The sequence below is a fragment of the Cherax quadricarinatus genome, chromosome 7 (genome assembly GCF_038502225.1).
Source record: "Cherax quadricarinatus isolate ZL_2023a chromosome 7, ASM3850222v1, whole genome shotgun sequence".
NCBI classification, from domain to species: Eukaryota; Metazoa; Arthropoda; class Malacostraca; order Decapoda; family Parastacidae; genus Cherax; species Cherax quadricarinatus.
In genome coordinates this window covers 64,771,944-64,795,503 of record NC_091298.1, presented here as the reverse complement: position 1 = coordinate 64,795,503, position 23,560 = coordinate 64,771,944, and the positions used below count along the sequence as shown (strand labels likewise).

The 23,560-nt window shown below is 46.8% G+C and overlaps 1 long non-coding RNA gene across 2 annotated transcripts; it reads right to left on the bottom strand.

Annotated features, from left to right (window-relative positions):
- Positions 1–560: 560 nt before the first annotated feature.
- On the bottom strand, positions 561–22,748 carry LOC138852387 (uncharacterized). Of its 2 annotated transcripts, XR_011391718.1 has the most exons (4): positions 22,615–22,748; positions 21,492–22,077; positions 12,370–12,498; positions 561–925 (listed from the first exon to the last, which is right to left on the bottom strand). It is a non-coding gene; the product is annotated as an uncharacterized lncRNA (long non-coding RNA). The 2 variants fall into 2 exon arrangements; XR_011391719.1 differs by lacking the exons at positions 561–925; positions 12,370–12,498 and adding an exon at positions 20,631–20,816.
- Between the last annotated feature and the right edge of the window lie 812 nt (positions 22,749–23,560).

Here is a 23,560-nt window from a genome sequence, read left to right as displayed (position 1 = left end):
TACCTCGGTGGACAAAAGAGAGGGCGGCCGGATATCTGCCACAAAGCATAACTCCTTCAGCCACCACCCCCGGAATCCGAAAGGTGGCTTCCAGAGATACACCCGTCGCCCGAAAGACACCCAAAGCCACTCTCCGGAATACCGGAGAGGGAACGGGACATCCCCAGGCGATCCAGATTCCACGGCAAACTACGCCACCGCCAAGAACCTCAACGGAATGGGATGGACCCCGGTACCCTTTCCCCTACCTAGGAACTAGCGCACCTGTGGGAAAAATCCCAAAGGCCAAAAAGAGGAAGGGCAAAAGGGAGGGGTGGGGAGGAGGAAAGGGAAAAGAGGAGGATGGGATAGGGAAGGGGGGATTGGGGGGTAATTAGGTTCGGTCTGAGGAAGGAGACCGACAGGTCTAATTCCTCAGACCAAGAGCCTCTTCACCACGCCAAGAAGCCCCCCTTGAAGAGGTACACATGTCTAATTCTTCATTTTCTCATTATATACCATACATGCACACACTTCAAACTGGAAATATAAGCACTTCAGCAGTATAATGTGATCTTTTATTGACAAGCACACATACTGGGCTTTATCAAATCAAACAGATTTACCTGGGTGAAAGGTATATGAATATTCATAGGATGGAGTCAGGTGGAGAATGCTGCATGTGACAATCTTCCAAGTAGGATAATGAAATTGTAGATCAATGGTTCAGAGAACCGACACGCGTGTCTAATTTATCAGGGTGATGAAGTCTAGAACCTTGGGTAGCTTGAGAGATTGGATAAGTATATGAGTAGACCTTCTGCAGTGTTTCTCCATTTCATAGAGCCAAGATGATGGTAGACAAGGCAGGGGGGGATGTGCCAGCACGTTTGGTGTTGAACACAGGCATTTCTTGAATCGTCAGATCTGCCTGCGTACTGGTGTTCTGAAATACGTTGGAAGATAGATATTAAAGGGGATATAAATGTGGTGCCGAATAGGCAAAACTTGCGATCTTGGCTTAAATAGCAACGCTCATCTTGCCATACAGGACAAGCAAAAATTTGTGTATGAAATAATTTCGCCAAAATCATTCCTAACCTAACGAAAAAAAAAATATATTTCAGTTTGTTTAGTATTAAATTATTGTAAACAAATCTAAAATATATTTAGTTGGGTTAGGCTAAAATAAATTGTTCTTGTTATAATAAGGTTAGGTAAGATTTCTAAGATTCTTTTAGTGCAAAATTATAAATTTTTACATTAACATTAATGAAAAAATATATCTTTAAACGTATAAGAAAGATTTTTAAACGAGTTCTTGCTAATTGACCAGTTTTACACATTCGGCACGACATAAATAAGGTCTTGAGGATCTCTCTCCAAGAGAGAACCCGCAATAATGGATTCAAATTAGACAAGTTTAGATTTAGAAAGGATATAGGAAAGTATTGGTTTGGGAAAAAGTTAGTTGTGCAAGAATGGTATATAATACCGACAAGATGAAATTAAGACACATGTGCAACATCTGGGTATCTTTATTGTAGACGTTTCGCCATCCAGTGGCGAATCTGCACGACTACATTGCTCTTCGCACCTACTGCTAGGTTGAGGGACTGATTACCTCATCTTCTGTATATAGTTCTACTGTCTTCAAGTTATGTCCTAGAATTTGTATTGATAAAGCCACTGGATGGCGAAACGTCTACAATAAAGATACCCAGATGTTGCACATGTGTCTTACTCTCATCTTGTCGGTATTATATACCATTCTTGCACAAGTCTCAAACTTAACATTTACGTCCTCACTGACGAGGTTCCACGTCCTCCAAGCTTCGCTAATCTGTTACAAATACTTTTAATATACGTTGAGCGGGTGCTGGTACACACTGGATAACAAGAGCGACCTTAAGTCTTTTCATATTACTGTTGGCTGGGAAATTATTATGCCGAAACGTATACAAATAAAGATACCCAGATGTTGCACATGTGTAATTCTTTAGGTATAGGTAGGTTCGCCAGGACGGATCCCGGACCGGGTCTTCCCCCGGCACCTACCTACCTCTACCTCTCTCTTTCTTCATCTCGTCGGTATTATGTACTATACCTTCACTGATGTTATGAAATTTTCCTAGTTCAGTTGCCTTGTGGTCAAGACGGGAAATACATCCACACACGGCAAGACTAAGTTTGACCACGATGCATCAAGGTATTGTCGATGTCTGCCTTCCTGGCTCTAGCTATGGGCACTCACTTGCCAGTTTATGCTGCCAAGAGCGATTAATTTTGACACTCGGTACGACCGAATGTCAACCCTTCCAATCTTCGTAATTCTCGTGAATGATCTGAGGCCTACTTAACCAACACTGCCTCAAGTTCTCGTTATGGCGTGCACTGATAAAGTTGACTCGACTCACGAAATCGTAATGACACGATTGTAAACAAACCATACCACGGGTGGGGATAGAACCCGCGATCAGAGAGTCTCAAAACTCCAGACAACGCTAGCTGGTTCAGTGGCTAACGCGATGGTCTGGAGTTTTGAGACTCTCTGATCGCGGGTTCTATCCCCGTCCGTGGTATGGTTTGGACAGTTGACACAGTCAGCAGCTCCAGCACGCAGGCCAACTGGCTGAGAGTCCCACCTTCGCGTCTCTCAAACTGACTTTAATAGACACTAAGCCTATTATATCGACTTTCATTTAAATTGTACACTTGCACAAACACAAGGGTGAACAATAGGCCTATTGCCCCATACTACACAGGTGCCTCTCAAACCCAAACCCACATAAAAATAGTTAACCAACATTTTTTTTCCAATGCAACCCAAGGCATAAGCTTTAATAATGCATACTTCCGCACCCACCACCTTAATCCTAACCTTCGCTTAACCTTCCCACAGAGTAATACAACCCTCTCTACCTGGAGGTGGTGTACCGGGGTCGACGCCCCGGCGGCCCAGTCCGTAACCAAGCCTCCCGTTAGTTCACCGCTTAAATTATGTTATTCCCTATGACAGAAATCTTGCTCACGACCCAAGAGTCTCACAGGTACACAAGCTTGTCTCATAGGGGTTGTACAGGAGTGAAGACTTGTTAACCTGTGATCTATACCACCACACACTGGAAATTTCTCCTCTGATCCACCAGGAGGCCTGGTCACAGACCGGGCCGCGGGGGCGTTGACCCCCGGAACTCTCTCCAGGTAAACTCCAGGTACTCACGGAACCAGTAACTCCAGGGCCACGCCCCTGTAACGCCAGGGTCACAGCCCCAGTAATGCCAGGGACACGGTCCCCGTAACGCCAAGGACACAGCCCTCCCAGTAACGCCAAGGACACAGCCCCCTAGGAACGCCAGGGACAGCCCCTAGTAGCGCCAGGGACAGCCCCCTAGAAGCGCCAGGGACAGCCCCCTAGTAACGCCAGGGACAAAGCATCAGTAACACCAGGGACAAAGCATCAGTAACACCAGGGATACAGTACCAGTAACACCAAGGGCACAGCACCAGTAACACGGCACCAGTAACACCAGAGATACAGTACCAGAGGCACAGAACCAGTAGCACCAGGGATACAACACCAGTAACACCAGGGATACAGCACCAGTAACACCAGGGATACAGCACCAGTAATACCAGAGCCACAGCACCAGTGACACGGCACCAGGGATACAGTACCGGTAACACCAGGAGCACAGCACCAGTAGAACCAGGGATAGAACACCAGTAACACCAGGGACACAGTACCAGTAACACCGGGGATACAGCACCAGTAACACTAGGGACATATTACCAGTTACATCAGGGATACAGCATCAGTATCGCCAGGGACAGCACGCGTAATACTAGGGATACAGCACCAGTAACACCAGGGACACAGCACAACACCAGGGATACAGCACCAGTATCACCAGAGACAGCACACGTAATACTAGGGATACAGCACCAGTAACACCAGGGATACAGTACCAGTAACACCAGGGACACAGCACCAGTAACATCAGGGACATATCACCAGTTTCACCAGAGCCACAGCACCAGTGACACGGCATCAGTAACACCAGGGATACAGTACCGGTAACACCAGGAGCACAGCACCAGTAGAACCAGGGACAGAACACCATTAACACCAGGGATACAGTACCAGTAACACCGGGGACACAGCACCAGTAACACCATGGACACAGCACCAGTAACACCAGGGATACAGTACCAGTAACACCGGGGACACATCACCAGTAACACCATGGACACAGCACCAGTAACACTAGGGACATATCACCAGTTACACCAGGGATACAGCACCAGTAACACCAGGGATACAATGCCAGTAACACCGGGGACACATCACCAGTAACACCATGGACACAGCACCAGTAACACTAGGGACATATCACCAGTTACACCAGGGATATAGCACCAGTATCACCTGGGACAGCACACGTAACACTAGGGATACAGCATCAGGGACACAGTACCAGTAACACCAAGGACACAGTACAAGTAATACCAGGGATATAGCACCAGTATCACCAGGGACAGCACACGTAACACTAGGAATACAGCACCAGGGATACAGCACCAGTAACGCCAGGGATACAGCACCAGTAACACCAGGGAATACAGCACCAGTATCACCAGGGACAGCACGAGTAACACTAGGGATACAGCACCAGTAACACCACAGCCACAGTTGTTTGCGTAGTTGTTGCAGGCGGGGAGCAGTGACAAGGCTTTAGAGGCTTCTTACTTTATTTGCGATATCGTGGGTACACAGGCAGTGTGTTAGTGCGCATGGGTCCCAGTGGCCATGCCCGCGAGGGAGAGAAGAGTAGGCCTTGTTGACTCTAGGATGCCTGGACGCTTGGCGAGAGGCAGGGTGATGCCCTTTGAAGTGCCACGCCTACCAAGCTTGCCCTCTGGTGGAAACTATTAAAAACTAGGCATGTAGGCTTACAATCTGCGTTTCGCTCGGTTACCTACAACATGGTCGTCCTCGACCATAATTGGCTGTAAAAAACTCGGTCTCTCACAGGAACAGGACAAGAACAAAAACATATATATATATATATATATATATATATATATATATATATATATATATATATATATATATATATATATATTATATATATATATATATATATATATATATATATATAAATGTGTATGTGTGCGTGTGTGAACAAGAAAAAAAGAACTTCCTACAGGGAGGGAAGAAAAAAAGGTGGGGTGCGCTAAGAAAAAAACATCATGGTCCAAGGCAGTGAGCGTCGATGGGAATCACTGCACGCCTTCCTGCATCTGGACAGATACTGCAACACAGGAGACATCGTTGCGGCCGAGCTGTGACGTAACAGGGTATGGTCTCCTCTGGAACGGTGAAGCAGTCATCGTAGTAGTCGCTGGAGGGTTCATTCATCCTGGGGCACAGCCTGCTGGTGCCCTCGAGTAAGGCGTCATCAGTACTCGGCAACTGGGCGAGACTACTTCTGGAAAGCGACTTGGGAGGACATTTCTAGACTGGTACTGTTGCTGGGGCTGTCACTGCTGGCGAGTGTGGAGAGAGTCATGGCAGGGACGACTCAGGTGAATCATCTGGGAGTCGCAACAACATACACCAGAACTTGAGTGAGCAAGCTAGCAGTTAAGTGACATTATTGTGCAGGCTGCTCACTGAAGCTATTCTCTCGACAGGTTGTAGAAGAGGTTGGTCTAAGTGCCCTCAGACTGGTTCTCTACATATAATTGCACTCTGAAGGTCAAGAGGTGAAGTAAACAAGTCTTGATGGGAATCGTAGTAGGTGATGTCAGGGGTGATGTGAGGGATGTCATGGGGTAACATCACGAGGTGACGTCAGGGCAGCATGGTGACGTCGTGAAGTCGGACAGCATCGTGGGTGACGTCAGCATGATGATATCATGAGGCGAGGCGGGCAGCAGGCCACAGCATATGCCTTGGGTAACACTCTTGGTAACCCACATGGCTTGCAGATCCACGTGGCTTCGAGTGACCTTGGGCACTCAGATACACAGCTCTGGCAAAGAATTCACACTGAATTCAGAGACACAGCAGAGAGGGAGTGAATATATAGTGGATAGTAGCGTGGTGGTGTACAGTGGGCGAGCGTGGGTGAGTGGCGTATGGTGGAGCCAGGACCACGCGCCTACCTTCTCACCCATACACACGTGGAAGATAGTGCAGATTCTACCACACTGGGCACAGAAATCACCATAAACTCACCTCTGACTTGCTGAAAACACCAGGGATACAGCACCAGTAAAACCAGGGATACAGCACCAGTAAAACCAGGGATACAGCTCCAGTAACACCAGGAATACAGCACCAGGGATACAGAACCAGTAACACCAGAGCCACAACACCAGTAACACCAGGTGGGCAGAGTTTTTGAGGTGGAAGGTTACAGGAGTTATGTGGCGCTTTCGGAGCATCTAGGAGGAGGGGGGTCGCCACCTTGATCTGGGAGGCAAGTCAGTTTGTGTTGCTCAGGAGTGAGGGGCGGGGTAGAAGGACGGGTGGCTTTTGTGTGTGTATGCACCGGCGAAGAATGTTGTAAGGGTTAAAAACGCTTTTGTGAAGGACGAGTTGGTTTATTTTTGCCATTTGTTACCTGACTTAGCGGTAGTGGGGGAAGGGGATTGGAATTGTGTAATTTGACAGGCAGATGCAGAGCTGAGAGGAAGAGGGGTTTACTTGCACATGCTGGGGGAGCTTATCAGGGATGTTCAGTTGAGGGATGTGTGCCATGGGGGGTCGTGGGAGGTGGAGCATACGTTTGTGTGGGAGGGGTATGGGGCAAGATTGGATCGCTTATATGTCACAAGGCAAGTGGATATTATCTCAGTTTGTACTGTGGACACCCCTTTTTCAGATCATAGGGCTGTAGTAGCAGAGGTGGGGTGGGAGTAGTTAGTTAGGAGGCAGGTGGGTTACTGAAAATTGAATGTGAGGGTTCTTGTGGATGAGGGGGTGGGGGGTTGCTGCATTATGGGCAGAGCTTTGGTAGGAGGGGAGGGTGGTTGTTGATGTCGTAAGTTGGTGGGATGGTACTGCCAAGGCTAGGATTCGGTCATTTTATATAAAGGAGGGGAAGAGAATTAATTGCAAGAGATATGGATTGTTGAATTATCTGGTGCAGCACTTACAGGATTGCTACCATAGTGGCACTTTACAGGGACAGTTCCAGGTGGGGGAGATTGAGGACCTAAAGGAGAGGTTACGAGAGTTGCAGAATGAAAGGTTCGAGTCGGCGCGGGCACAGACAGGTATGGATGAGGTGCTATGAGGGGGGGGGGATAGGCTGTCGGCTTGTCCTGAAGGGCCAACAATGCAGGAGGGCGACGAACATTATGCAGCTGGAGGTGTGTGGTGGGGATGCAGGTTATCAGACGGGGCAGGTGTTCAGGTCGATGGAGGGCATGGGAATGTATGCTGACAGGTAGTATGAGCATTACTGGCGTAGTAGAGAGATTCAAGCTCAGCTGTTGGAGGTGTGTGGATGTGTAGGGAAACCTTTGGGGGGTAGGGATAGAGTGGCATTGGGGTGGACATTGAGGAGAAAATTTGAAGAGCATTGGAGGGTATGTGCAAGGGCAAGGTGCAGGGTGTTGATGGGCTCCCATGTGAGTTTTATTTGGTGCACTGGGATCTGTTGAGGGGGTTTTTGGTCAGATTATTAAATGTGATGAAACAGGAGGGTCGTTTAAGGGTGGGGCAGGCGATGGAGGTGGTGGTTTTAGTCCCAAAGGGGTCACATCAGCAGACCCTTAACAATTACCCAGCACTCTCCCGAATGTACACTAAGTTTTTTGCAAAAGTGCTGCGTAATCGCCTGAAGTGCGTTATTGAATGGGTGGTTTCCCCAAGCCAGTTTGGTTTGCCTGGAAGATCTATGGCAGCGGGTCATAGGGTATTACGGGATTTTGTATCTGGGCTTGGTGGGGGGAAGGGGGGGAGGTTTGTTAGCATTGGATTGGAGAACTTACAATACTGTGGAGAGGATGGCATTAGAACATATCTTATCGAGTCAGGGTTTTGGGAAGGAAATGGTGGGTTGGGTGCACACACTGTATGGGCAGGTGTGTGTTTGTGTGCAAGTTAATGGGCATTTGAGGGGTGGTGGCGATGGGGAGGGGTCGATGGCACGGGTGCCCACTCTCCCAACTTTTATTTGCATGAACCTTTTCATAGACTGGTAGAGGCAAGAATGCCCAGGGATAAGGGGTGGGGGTGGGGGCTGGGAGCCCATGGCTGAGTCTGGTAGGGTATGTGGATGACGATCTTGGTGGCTGAGAGGACGGTTTTGGGTGGTTTGGAGGAGGTGGTGAAGATTTACGGGGGGGGGGGATCAGGGAGGACAGTGAAGAGCGAGCAGTCGTTCATTCGCGGGTTGAGGACGTAGGAAGGCAGGGAGGAGTGGGGGGTGTCAGGTGGAGAGGAACTGTGTGGAGGTGTTGAAAATATGTGGTATCCTTTATAGAGGGAGGGATGTAGTATGGGCATGGGAGGATAATTCGGGTCGTTTGGAGGAACGGGTGGCCTGGTGGCTAAAGCTCCCGCTTCACACACGGAGGTCCCGGGTTCGATTCCCGGCGGGTGGAAACATTTCGACACGTTTCCTTACACCTGTTGTCCTGTTCACCTAGCAGCAAATAGGTACCTGGGTGTTAGTCGACTGGTGTGGGTCGCATCCTGGGGGACAAGATTAAGGACCCCAATGGAAATAAGTTAGACAGTCCTCGATGACACACTGACTTTCTTGGGTTATCCTGGGTGGCTAACCCTCCGGGGTTAAAAATCCGAACGAAATCTTATCTTATCTTATCTTACCACTTTAAGGATACTGAGGCCGCATCATCTCACCATTCTCCAGCATGCAATAGTGATTAATGTGCTTTTTGTATAGTAAGATTTGGTTTGTCGCACAGGTTTTCCCGTTAACTGCACTGGTCATCGCATGCATTCAGAGGAAGGTGTTCCGGTTTTTGTGGGGTTCTGGGTGCAAGTGGTTGAAAAGGAAGGTGGCCATGTTGCCTGTGCAAATGGGAGGGATGGGTCTGTTGGATCTCAGGAGGAGGGTTAAATGCGCTTTTATAAGGCATGAGGTATCGAGGGGAGGGATTTCTGGGAGGGAAGGTTGGGAAAGGTTCATGAGATGTTGCAGGATTTGTACAGAGGAGAGGATCTCAGGGAGTGAGAGGCAGCATTGCGGGCGATGGCTGTGGCTCGAGAGGTAAGGAAAGTCAGGGTGAGGGTTTTATGAAGGGCGATGGGGAGGCCTGAAGTGCAAGTGGGGGAGAGGCTCTACCCAATTTACGATTGGGCATCTATCCAGGAGAGGTTCAGGAGGTTGAGGTTGCAACCAAGGGTGCGGGAGGTCATGTTCCGGTTTTTGCATGGGATTTTTACCTTCTGGTGCAGTTTTGCAAGATAGGAGGATGGGGGAGGGGCATTGTGGGTTGTGCAGGGAAGGGAGGACACAGCTTTCCATGCTGTTTACTTTTGTGTAAGGCCGGAGGGGATAGGGCATAGGTAGGTCGGGTTGTGGAGAGTGTGGGGGGGAAGGGGCATGTCGGTTTTGCAGGCACTAAGTTTGGATGTTGGGGGGGGAAGATGGGGCAGCACGTGCGCTGGCTTATGTGATGGTAGATTACATGTATGTGGCCTGGAGCATGAAGGGGTCAAAGTGTGGGAGGTGCGCAAGCACGTAATGGTGGCGATGATTATCGGACATTGTGTAGAAATAGGAGTATATACGTGCATAAGTGGAAGGTGTTATTTTCTGTGGGTTACGCGAATTAACGGTAAAAACACTGCTCAATTTGTAGGAGCAAGACATTGATCAGGGGGATGGACATATTCGGGCTTGCCTGCCGGCGAGGGTGGGCGTTGGAGGAGGGATGTCGGGGATACCTCTTGTTTACATAGGATGTGTGCTGGGACCTTTTTGGGAGCTAATATAATTGTATATATGTGGCTTCACAGTGACGTATCACACATGCAATTGCAAGAAACGAGAACAGCGTGAGTGGATATGTCATTGGCATGAGTGGCCGTGACAACGAATGTGTGTGGCAGCCACAGGCACCTCTGTGCGCTAAGGTGAACCAGTATGCTGGGTGAAGATACTTTAGGTATCTGTCCAGCTCTCTCTTGAAGGCAGCCAGGGGCTTATTGGTAATTCCCCTAATGCTTGATGAGAGGCTGTTGAACAGTTTTGGGCCCCGGACACTTATGGTGTTTTCCCTTAGTGTACCAATGGCGCCCCTACTTTTTATTGGGGGCATTTTGCATCGCCTGCCCAGTCTTTTACTTTCGTAGGGAGTGATTTCTGTGTGCAGATTTGGGACCATTCCTTCCAAGATTTTCCAAGTGTAGATTATGATATCTCTCTCCCTCCTGCGTTCCAACGAGTACAAGTCAAGTGCTTCCAAGAGTTCCCAGTAGTTAAGGTGCTTGACAGAACTTATACATGCAGTAAAGGATCTCTGTACGCTCTCTTGATCTGCGATTTCACCTGCTTTGAATGGAGATGTTTATGTACAGCAGTATTCCAGCCTAGAGAGAACAAGTGATTTGAAAAGGATCATCATTGGCTAGGCATCTCTCGTTTTGAAAGTTCTCATTATCCATCCTATCATTTTCTTTGCACGTGCGATCGTGGCACTGTTGTGATTCTTGAAAGTGAGATCCTCAGACATTACTACTCCCAGGTCCCTTACATTATTTTTCTGCTCTATTGTATGGCCAGAGTTTTCATTTTGTGTGTTTCTACACACATAGGAAGTTTATGCATCATAATGGCAGCCAACTGTATGGTCATGTGTGAGTCGTTTTATTTTATCTAGAATTGTCAAGGTCTTGTAGTATCTGGGTGGGGAAGGGGATGCATCCAACAGATATTGTTGCGAGTCTTCGCCACTATTTTTTTTTGGGGGGGGGGAGGGGAGGAGGGTGTTGGAACATGGGGTTTGGTGTATATCTTTTCTATTTGTTCAAGTCATTGGAACTATGTTGAGTATAAATGTGCACTATGTAATGTGTTTTTAAATAAAATATAAAAAAATGAAGAACCAGTACCACTACCAGATGATGTTTCTTCTGAGGACCCACCAGCATTCCCAAGTACATCTGCAGAAAATAAAACTAACATACCAAACCAAGATAGTAAAGGTGATGAATCACCACAACCACATTCTACAGATACTTGTGTAGACATGGACAGTGAAGCGCCACCATGTGATTCAGACCCAACCATGTGGTTTCCTGTCAGAGAAAACCATGTGTAGACATGGACAGTGAAGCGCCACCATGTGATTCAGACCCAACCATGTGGTTTCCTGTCAGAGAAAACCATGTGTAGACATGGACAGTGAAGCCCCACCATGTGATTCAGACCCAACCATGTGGTTTCCTGTCAGAGAAAACCATGTGTCTTTTTGATCAACTACCACCATATAGATAGATACTGAAAGTCTGGCACCAAAGATATAAATAAATACAAGTCGATTACTATTATATATTTTAGATGTAATACATTACAAACTGAAAATTATAGCCAGTTATTCTTAAAATCAACAAAACTGAGAAAAATAAAATCAGACGTCTTCTTCAAAACCTATTTTTTTCGAAAACTGTTGTCTATCATTCATTTTAATTCATTTTTTTGTAATTCAATTTAATTTCCATGTTGAGCCCCCCTCCCCAGGTCTAAATCCGGTCCTGGTAAAAACTAAGCACTAAACCCACAAGATAAGTCAAATACGTAATCCCATCATCAAGGAGACGATTTTCAACACGAGTCCATGAACATGTTCATTAGAATTACGAATATGTGGCCAACGAGTGTCTTTGGGCTAGTGTCCAGGGCGTTTTAAATGTCAAGGTTCAAGTCACGTTAACACACCGTAACAAGACTGTTAGTCTCTTAGTAATTACCAAGTGACAATCATCCCTCTACACCCCCCTCCCCGGCCCCCTCCCGCGAGTAACAACTACTCACCCCCCAAACCCCTCCACCACCAGCCAACCCCCGACCCTTCCCCTAACGACCTTCCCCCTCCCCACAAACAACCACTGACGTCATCACCCCCCCTCCTCCAGGTCAATGGCGCCATTTAGCCATGGAGGTCAAGAATAGTGGCGCCACTAGTCACTCCTCTGCCATCCACCACACCATCAACACCTCCAGCTCTTCCAGTTCCATCAACCTCCGGTAATTTAAAAAACTTCGATTATTCCAATTTCATGGTAATTTTTGATAGATCAGCTTTGAAAATATTTTAGCAATATTTCTTTCTATAAAATGTTGAAGGAAGCATTCTAAATACATAGTAAGACTTCAAACTATTGCTGACTGCAGTTCATACTTTTATCTTTGCAGACATTGTTTTGGCGAGTTGCTGCTGGTGGTAGTGATATCTCTGAAGACTTGCAGCTGCCCACAACACTGACTTCGCCACATAGCCGCTGCCCACAACGCGGGGAATATCTTCAGCCTACAAGATTCGATACTTATTAAAATGTAATTAATAAATAAATTTTCTTTATCACAACTAAGAAATGTTCAAGGAACACATAAGAAATAGAAAAAGTAAACTTTGAGGGAAAACCTCAACTGCTGTATTTGTCAGCAGGACAACATTCACACAATTCGGGAGCTTTAAGCTCGGGGGGAAAAAAAAAAAAAATATACCTACCCCAACCCTACTAACAATAGTAATGAGGCGGACAGCCTCAATACTCCCATTATTAGTAGTTTGAGGTCTGATACATTTTTAAATTTAATGACCTTATCTTCCTGATAATACAAGTGTTGCGACACTGGGCACTACAACACTCAGAAGACAGGTATTAAGAGGTGATCATGTCTCCAGTGTTCTGTCTTGTCTGGAGGATTCTGTTGCGATTAGTTTACCCTCTAACATACTGCAACCTAGCAAACCTACTTTAATATTACATGTCAATTTGCACTACTCTCCTCTGAATTAATCACGATTGACTTTCATGGACCTGTCCCCTGAGAGTTTATAGCTCCCCACCCCCATTCAAACACTTTTACATACGTGCACATTGTTTTACCCAAAATTTCCCATATCTAGATATATTATCCATAGGGGTTATACACATTCTCCAACTGTTGGGCAATCAGGTTTGATCCAAGGAAGGGGAGGGTACTTGCAACTGCTTGTCAAACTACCTTCACTAGTACAAAGACACCCTTTGAAGGGTATCCAAATTTAACGTGAAGGTAATGATCATTAACTAATACGACATTATATTTCCCCTACACTTCCACGTCCCTCATAGCACACTAGGCTAACAACCCATAGTGTTGGTTATCTAACCAGTTGGTCTGCCGTATGCCAGTTTCCTAAAACACACTACTATGCTAGCCTTAAGTCATAACCTACCTCACCTGCCATCCTAGGCACAACCTGAGGACCACTACATTCAAGCCCCCGCCCCCCCCCCCTTTCCTCTCTATTTTTGTTTACCTCTCTGCTGTGTTAGAAAGTTAATAATCCTCTTCTTACTAATCTAAATCACCCCTCCTAAATATACTCATCTGCATCAGATGTTAGCGAATCCTTTCTGCCGACTACCACCACCTCAGATCAGAGGTTTTCATTTTCATCATTAACATCTCCTGCCAGAAGCGTTGGAGTTCACTTCTTACAAACTATCAAACCAACTGCAATTCTGAACGCTAATACTTTTATATTCATAGGAACATGAACGTCGCTTAAATTTTCCAAAATGATGAAATTATGTAAACTCAATGAATCAATATTAACTTTGTACAATTTGGCCAAAGGCATAAAAAACGTAGAACACCCACCACAACCACTACCCAAGCCCGGAACCCACCAACATCCCCACGGAAACCATGTGCAATAACAGACTGCAGACAGCTACTGAAGGTCGTTGGTGGGTTCCCAGGCCAACAGTTCTACGTAATCTATGCCTTCAGGGGAGATTACTCTCCCCTGCTATATGCATTCATAATGCATATAGCAGATGCTCCAGTTCTATTCCTAAGCTAACTACCTAAATATGTTATACTTACGATACTTACGGAAACTAACAATGGAGAAGCAATTCGAGACTACCTTTTTTCTCTTGGACGAGTATCAAATCAGACCTAGGGTCAGAAAGTATAATAGACCACAATACAGGTCGCAAAAACCATGTAGGGGGGGGGGGCGAAATTACAAAGTCAGGCTACCAAGTTTCAAAGAAACAGTAGTAGTAGTAGTAGTATACACAGTAGCAGTGAAAATAGTAACAACAGTAGTAGTATAGGTAGTACTGGTAAGATTTGCGGTAATACCAATGATGGTAGTGATAATGTTAATGGTGGTAGTATTAGTACTGGGAATAATAGAAGTGCTGGTAGTAGTGGAGGTAGTAGTAACATTAATAGTAGTAGTAATATTCGTAGTTGAAATAGTGTCAGTACAAAAAACAGTGGGGAAATTGCCACAAGTTAACCTTCAATAATAAAGTTCAACAGGAGCTTACAACAGACATGAAAGGAAATTACAATGTTCATGTCGGCCAATGTTAGGTCAGAAATTAGAAGTAAATAAAAAGTCTGGCTAAGAGACTGACCATCTTTTATCAAGGTTGGAAGGTAGAGCTCAAAATTAACTCAACAGTTTAGTGTCCAAGACTGCTGTCACCTCTGTAGTCGACAGATAAAGTCCACTCCCCAAGCCAAACATTTCATGAACAATAACTGTCACAATGTCTCTGACCAACCTGGTATTGTACACTATTTATAATGTGAAAACAATAAAAGTTATAGAAATCGGGTCCAGGAAAAAAGATATCAAAACAAAGTCCAGGTGCAGTCGAAAGTGGTCTCAAAACAACCCAGGTTATATCAAACGTCTAAAGTATCCTCCCCAATGTCAATTTTATGAACTTAGTAAACAAATCAACCTTGGACTTACCAAAGGCATAAAAAACGTAGAACACCCACCACAACCACTACCCAAGCCCGAAACCCACCAACATCCCCACGGAAACCATGTGCAATAACAGACTGCAGACAGCTACTGAAGGTCGTTGGTGGGTTCCCAGGCCAACAGTTCTACGTAATCTATGCCTTCAGGGGAGATTACTCTCCCCTGCTATATGCATTCATAATGCATATAGCAGATGCTCCAGTTCTATACCTTACCTATCCTACTTAACACCACCTAATTCTATAAGTTAATTTGATAGTAGAAACTAAATAATTGTAGACCTACAGTACATATATATATATATATATATATATATATATATATATATATATATATATATATATATATATATATATATATATATATATATATATATATATATATATATATACAAACACTGATCTCTGGTTGAAGGAGACTCGAAGTCTAGGTAAGATCAAAGTGAGTCTAGGTAAGATCAAAGTGAGTCTAGGTAAGATCAAAGTGAGTCTAGGTAAGATCAAAGTGAGTCTAGGTAAGATCAAAGTGAGTCTAGGTAAGATCAAGGGGGTCTAGGTAAGATCAAGGGGGTCTAGGTAAGATCAAGGGGGTCTAGGTAAGATCAAGGGGGTCTAGGTAAGATCAAGGGGGTCTAGGTAAGATCAAGGTCTAGGTAAGATCAAAGGGGGTCTAGGTAAGATCAAGGGGGTCTAGATAAGCTCAAGGGGGTCTAGGTAAGATCAAGGGGGTCTAGGTAAGATCAAGGGAGTCTAGGTAAGATCAAGGGGGTCTAGGTAAGATCAAGGGGGTCTAGGTAAGATCAAGGGGGTCTAGGTAAGATCAAGAAGGTCTAGGTAAGATCAAGGGGGTCTAGGTAAGATCAAGGGGGTCTAGGTAAGATCAAGGGGGTCTAGGTAAGATCAAGGGGGTCTAGGTAAGATCAAGGGGGTCTAGGTAAGATCAAGGGGGTCTAGGTAAGATCAAGGGGGTCTAGGTAAGATCAAGGGGGTCTAGGTAAGATCAAGGGGGTCTAGGTAAGATCAAGGGGGTCTAGGTAAGATCAAGGGGGTCTAGGTAAGATCAAGGGGGTCTAGGTAAGATCAAGGGGGTCTAGGTAAGATCAAGGGGGTCTAGGTAAGATCAAGGGGGTCTAGGTAAGATCAAGGGGGTCTAGGTAAGATCAAGGGGGTCTAGGTAAGATCAAGGGGGTCTAGGTAAGATCAAGGGGGTCTAGGTAAGATCAAGGGGGTCTAGGTAAGATCAAGGGGGTCTAGGTAAGATCAAGGGGGTCTAGGTAAGATCAAGGGGGTCTAGGTAAGATCAAGGGGGTCTAGGTAAGATCAAGGGGCTTTAGGTAAGATCAGTCTACAAAGTCTCAGTATATATATACTGCATAACCCAATATCAAAACAAATGCCCCCCCCCCACCAAGACGCTCTAATACAGACTCTGGAGTCGGTAAGCGCTAAACCCACAAGGCTGTACCACTGAAAATATTTTTGGGACTTCAAAGCATAAAATTACTTGGCCAGGTCCTCTACAACTTGGCCAGGTCCTCTACAACTTGGCCAGGTCCTCTACAACTTGGCCAGGTCCTCTACAACTTGGCCAGGTCCTCTACAACTTGGCCAGGTCCTCTACAACTTGGCCAGGTCCTCTACAACTTGGCCAGGTCCTCTACAACTTGGCCAGGTCCTCTACAACTTGGCCAGGTCCTCTACAACTTGGCCAGGTCCTCTACAACTTGGCCAGGTCCTCTACAACTTGGCCAGGTCCTCTACAACTTGGCCAGGTCCTCTACAACTTGGCCAGGTCCTCTACAACTTGGCCAGGTCCTCTACAACTTGGCCAGGTCCTCTACAACTTGGCCAGGTCCTCTACAACTTGGCCAGGTCCTCTACAACTTGGCCAGGTCCTCTACAACTTGGCCAGGTCCTCTACAACTTGGCCAGGTCCTCTACAACTTGGCCAGGTCCTCTACAACTTGGCCAGGTCCTCTACAACTTGGCCAGGTCCTCTACAACTTGGCCAGGTCCTCTACAACTTGGCCAGGTCCTCTACAACTTGGCCAGGTCCTCTACAACACTACTGAAAATAGGAAGATGTGGTTAATTCCACATTTCCGAGGAATTGTTATTAATTTTTCCGGCTATAATATATTCTGCCTAAGGAAAATTTATCCCGTCAAGTGAAGGTAAAACTTTGGTTGTGTAGTTTTAAAAATAGGTTAGAGAAATGAGTGGTTGAGAGTTGGACCTGCCTAACATGGGCCAATAGGCCTGCTTCACTGCTCCTTTATTGTCTTAATAATGGATATGCCTGATTTAATAGGTCTTCCTTACACCCGGCATCAAGACCTCTACCATTGCTCTCACCACACCCAGCATCAAGACCTCTACCATTACCCTCACCACACCCAGCATCAAGACCTCTACCATTACCCTCACCACACCCAGCATCAAGACCTCTACCATTACCCTCACCACACCCAGCATCAAGACCTCTACCATTACTCTCACCACACCCAGCATCAAGACCTCTACCATTACCCTCACCACACCCAGCATCAACACCTCTACCATTACCCTCACCACACCCAGCATCAAGACCTCTACCATTACCCTCACCACACCAAGCATCAAGACCTCTACCATTACTCTCACCACACCCAGCATCAACACCTCTACCATTACCCTCACCACACCCAGCATCAACACCTCTACCATTACCCTCACCACACCCAGCATCAAGACCTCTACCATTACCCTCACCACACCCAGCATCAAGACCTCTACCATTACCCTCACCACACCCAGCATCAAGACCTCTACCATTACTCTCACCACACCCAGCATCAAGACCTCTACCATTACCCTCACCACACCCAGCATCAACACCTCTACCATTACCCTCACCACACCCAGCATCAAGACCTCTACCATTACCCTCACCACACCAAGCATCAAGACCTCTACCATTACTCTCACCACACCCAGCATCAACACCTCTACCATTACCCTCACCACACCCAGCATCAACACCTCTACCATTACCCTCACCACACCCAGCATCAAGACCTCTACCATTACCCTCACCACACCCAGCATCAAGACCTCTACCATTACCCTCACCACACCCAGCATCAAGACCTCTACCATTACTCTCACCACACCCAGCATCAAGACCTCTACCATTACCCTCACCACACCCAGCATCAACACCTCTACCATTACCCTCACCACACCCAGCATCAACACCTCTACCATTACCCTCGCCACACCCGGCATCAACACCTCTACCATTACCCTCGCCACACCCAGCATCAACACCTCTACCATTACCCTCACCACACCCAGCATCAACACCTCTACCATTACCCTCGCCACACCCAGCATCAACACCTCTACCATTACCCTCACCACACCCAGCATCAACACCTCTACCATTACCCTCACCACACCCAGCATCAACACCTCTACCATTACCCTCGCCACACCCGGCATCAACACCTCTACCATTACCCTCACCACACCCAGCATCAACACCTCTACCATTACCCTCACCACACCCAGCATCAACACCTCTACCATTACCCTCGCCACACCCGGCATCAACACCTCTACCATTACCCTCGCCACACCCAGCATCAACACCTCTACCATTACCCTCACCACACCCAGCATCAACACCTCTACCATTACCCTCACCACACCCAGCATCAACACCTCTACCATTACCCTCGCCACACCCGGCATCAACACCTCTACTATTATCCTCGCCACACCCAGCATCAACACCTCTACCATTACCCTCGCCACACCCAGCATCAACACCTCTTCCATTACCCTCGCCACACCCAGCATCAACACCTCTTCCATTACCCTCGCCACACCCAGCATCAACACCTCTACCATTACCCTCGCCACACCCAGCATCAACACCTCTTCCATTACCCTCACCACACCCAGCATCAACACCTCTACCATTACCCTCGCCACACCCAGCATCAACACCTCTACCATTACCCTCGCCACACCCGGCATCAACACCTCTACCATTACCCTCGCCACACCCAGCATCAACACCTCTACCATTACCCTCGCCACACCCAGCATCAACACCTCTTCCATTACCCTCGCCACACCCAGCATCAACACCTCTTCCATTACCCTCGCCACACCCAGCATCAACACCTCTACCATTACCCTCGCCACACCCAGCATCAACACCTCTTCCATTACCCTCACCACACCCAGCATCAACACCTCTACCATTACCCTCGCCACACCCAGCATCAACACCTCTTCCATTACCCTCGCCACACCCAGCATCAACACCTCTTCCATTACCCTCACCACACCCAGCATCAACACCTCTACCATTACCCTCACCACACCCAGCATCAAGACCTCTACCATTACCCTCACCACACCCAGCATCAACACCTCTACCATTACCCTCACCACACCCAGCATCAACACCTCTACCATTACCCTCACCACACCCAGCATCAACACCTCTTCCATTACCCTCGCCACACCCAGCATCAACACCTCTACCATTACCCTCGCCACACCCAGCATCAACACCTCTACCATTACCCTCGCCACACCCAGCATCAACACCTCTACCATTATCCTCACCACACCCAGCATCAACACCTCTACCATTACCCTCACCACACCCAGCATCAACACCTCTACCATTACCCTCGCCACACCCAGCATCAACACCTCTACCATTACCCTCGCCACACCCAGCATCAACACCTCTACCATTACTCTCACCACACCCAGCATCAACACCTCTACCATTACCCTCACCACACCCAGCATCAACACCTCTACCATTATCTTCACCACACCCAGCATCAACACCTCTTCCATTACCCTCGCCACACCCAGCATCAACACCTCTACCATTACCCTCACCACACCCAGCATCAACACCTCTTCCATTACCCTCGCCACACCCAGCATCAACACCTCTACCATTACCCTCACCACACCCAGCATCAACACCTCTACCATTACCCTCACCACACCCAGCATCAACACCTCTTCCATTACCCTCACCACACCCAGCATCAACACCTCTACCATTACCCTCACCACACCCAGTATCAACACCTCTTCCATTACCCTCGCCACACCCAGCATCAACACCTCTTCCATTACCCTCGCCACACCCAGCATCAGCACCTCTACCATTACCCTCGCCGCACCCAGCATCAACACCTCTTCCATTACCCTCACCACACCCAGCATCAACACCTCTACCATTACCCTCACCACACCCAGCATCAACACCTCTACCATTACCCTCGCCACACCAAGCATCAACACCTCTACCATTACCCTCGCCACACCCAGCATCAACACCTCTACCATTACCCTCACCACACCCTGCATCAACACCTCTACCATTACCCTCACCACACCCAGCATCAACACCTCTACCATTACCCTTACCACATCCAGCATCAACACCTCTACCATTACTCTCACCACACCCTGCATCAACACCTCTACCATTACCCTCACCACACCCAACATCAACACCTCTACCATTACCCTCACCACACCCTGCATCAACACCTCTTCCATTACCCTCGCCACACTAAACTATATCAGTATAATTATTAACTTGGTGTCAGCATAGTTGCTGATCCCCTTATAGGTGTTGTATAGCGTATCGTAGTACCATCCATGTGCTTTATATAGAAGATCCCTTTTAGGCCGAGTGACTGTGTGACGTCACGGGATGCGCATGTGTACGTTCGTACCTCTGCCTCCCTCTCAGTCGGCAGATAGACATCCAGGCATTGACACGGCAGGCTGGGCTCCATCGCCCATTATCACAGTCTGACAATATATATCGTTACCATTCAACTAGTGTGTCTACCTTCAACCCTCAAATCTCCTTTTAAGAACCCCCACGACATTGGTAGATTAACACAATTACACGATCAAGTCAGGATGACATTTTTATTAGGGTATTTATACTTCCCCAGGGTGCGACCCTTACCAGTAGGCCTGCTCAGGGCCAGTAGGCCTACTGCAGTGTTCCTCGTGTCTTATGTGAACCGTGCCAATGAATATAAGGGAACATGCCCACTTCTGCCCGGGATCGAATCCCAGTTCTTCAGTTAACACCACTACCAACTGAGCCATGATACATCACTTATATATTTCATCTCAGCTTCCTACAATCTTGCAGGATGGATATAGACGACATAAATATATTACGCTAACTAAAACTTCCTAAAATATAATCAGTCTTCAATTCTCAGTTTTACAACCCATTTCTCCAATTTTTATTTCCACCTCATTTAAGGTAACATATAGAACACATTCCTCATTATTTCCTGGCCAGAGATTTCATCTCTGGTCGGGAGATAAACTAATACTTCCCACTAAGTTACTTTTGATATCAATTACTTACAATCTTTCCTATACTCTCCCCACCACCTTCCCACCTAATAAAATTACTATCTGCTTCAATAACCAAACTTTAGTGGACTAATAACTTGGAAATACCTTACAAGTGGGCCCCGCCCACCTCAAACGAAGTCTCCAGCTGCTGCATCTCCATATAACACTAAATGTTATGGGTCAAACCATTTACTAGTGTGGTTGTCTCCACCCCTCAGACTGGTCCATGTTGCTGTGTTGATCAATGTTGCAGCAGCCAGGCACAGCGCTCCTCAGACTGGTCAATGTTGCTGTGTTGATCAATGTTGCAGCAGCCAGGCACAGCACTCCTCAGACTGGTCAATGTTGCTGTGTTGATCAATGTTACAGCAGCCAGGCACAGCACTCCTCAGACTGGTCAATGTTGCTGTGTTGATCAATGTTACAGCAGCCAGGCACAGCACTCCTCAGACTGGTCAATGTTGCTGTGTTGATCAATGTTGCAGCAGCCAGGCACAGCACTCCTCAGACTGGTCAATGTTGCTGTGTTGATCAATGTTGCAGCAGCCAGGCACAGCACTCCTCAGACTGGTCAATGTTGCTGTGTTGATCAATGTTGCAGCAGCCAGGCACAGCACTCCTCAGACTGGTCAATGTTGCTGTGCTGATCAATGTTACAGCAGCCAGGCACAGCACTCCTCAGTTACCACACCTGAAACAAAACATTCACATTATAACCATAAACATTACACATTTATAGGTAAACATTACCATATAACAAACTAGTAACATTACTGCCTGATATATCCATTAATGTTTAACATAGTAAGTAAAGTTATCTTTTTCTTTAATAAATATTTCTTTTACATAAACCTGATGACCAACAATTTGTTAACATGGAAGTCTATCTGGATCACAAGGCGCAAGTTCCTTGGATCAAGAGACCTTCACTAAGTTATTTTTCAATAATGGAGAAAAAACAAAACAGAACTGGATACACCTTAATGGGTTATGTGACGTCTAGTGTGTGAGTTATTGTTTGATCAGAGGAAGGGGAGTAGCTCCAGTTCCTCGCATCAAAACTCCTCCTCTAAGGTCAATCACCCCCCCCTCCCTCCATGACATTAGACCCCAATGAAAATTAAGACTGAAAATACTAATAATCTGGTGACCAAACTGGTGGTGGGACCAGGAGCTGCAGCTCAACTCTGCTGCTGCCCTGACAAACACGTCACCAGACAATACTTACGTTATTTAGGTGTATTAAAAGGATGAGGAAGCAGCAAAGCCTGCAGGGTGGCAGGAGGAGGAACAAGACGTCTCTTCTGAACGACCACTGAAGTTCAACTGACTTTTAGTGACCTTGAGGTTGGTCACTGTCCTGAACTTCACTATAACACCATCACTGACAACCTGACTAACACTGACTACCACCACTAGATGGCACTAATACACCACCACTAGATGTAAGTAAGTAAGTAAGTAAGTTTATTCAGGTAAACACAAATACAGTTACATAGAATTATCATACATAGCAGCATATGTGTAGGGAACCTAGGATAACCCAAAAAAGTCAGATGGCACTACTACACCATCACTATCAGTACTACTCATGGTGGAGCGCTCAACCCGTGGGGGTCATGGACCACCTGGGAGGATACGTTCACTCCCAGGTGACATAGATCACATTCCTTGGATCAACAGACCCTCACCACCACCTTCAAGGAACCTCTGTCAAGACTACCACTCTCACCACCAGAGGCGCTCAACTCCACTACTATTGTACCACTAGTAGTCATACAGCACCAGTAACACCAGGGATACAGCACCAGTAACACCAGGGATACAGCACCAGTAACACAAGGGGTACAACACGAGTAACACCAGGGATACAGCACCAGTAACACCAGGGATACAGCACCAGTAACACAAGGGATAGATACAACACCAGTAACACCAGGGATACAGCACCAGTAACACGAGGGATACAGCAACAGTAAAACCAGGGATACAGCACCAGTAACACTAGGGATACAGCATCAGTAACGCCAGGGATACAACACCAGTATCACCAGGGATACAGCATCATCATCGCCAGGGATACAGCACCAGTAACATAAGGGATACAGCATCAGTAACTCCAGGGATACAGCACCAGTAACACCAGGGATACAGCACCAGTAACACCAGAGATG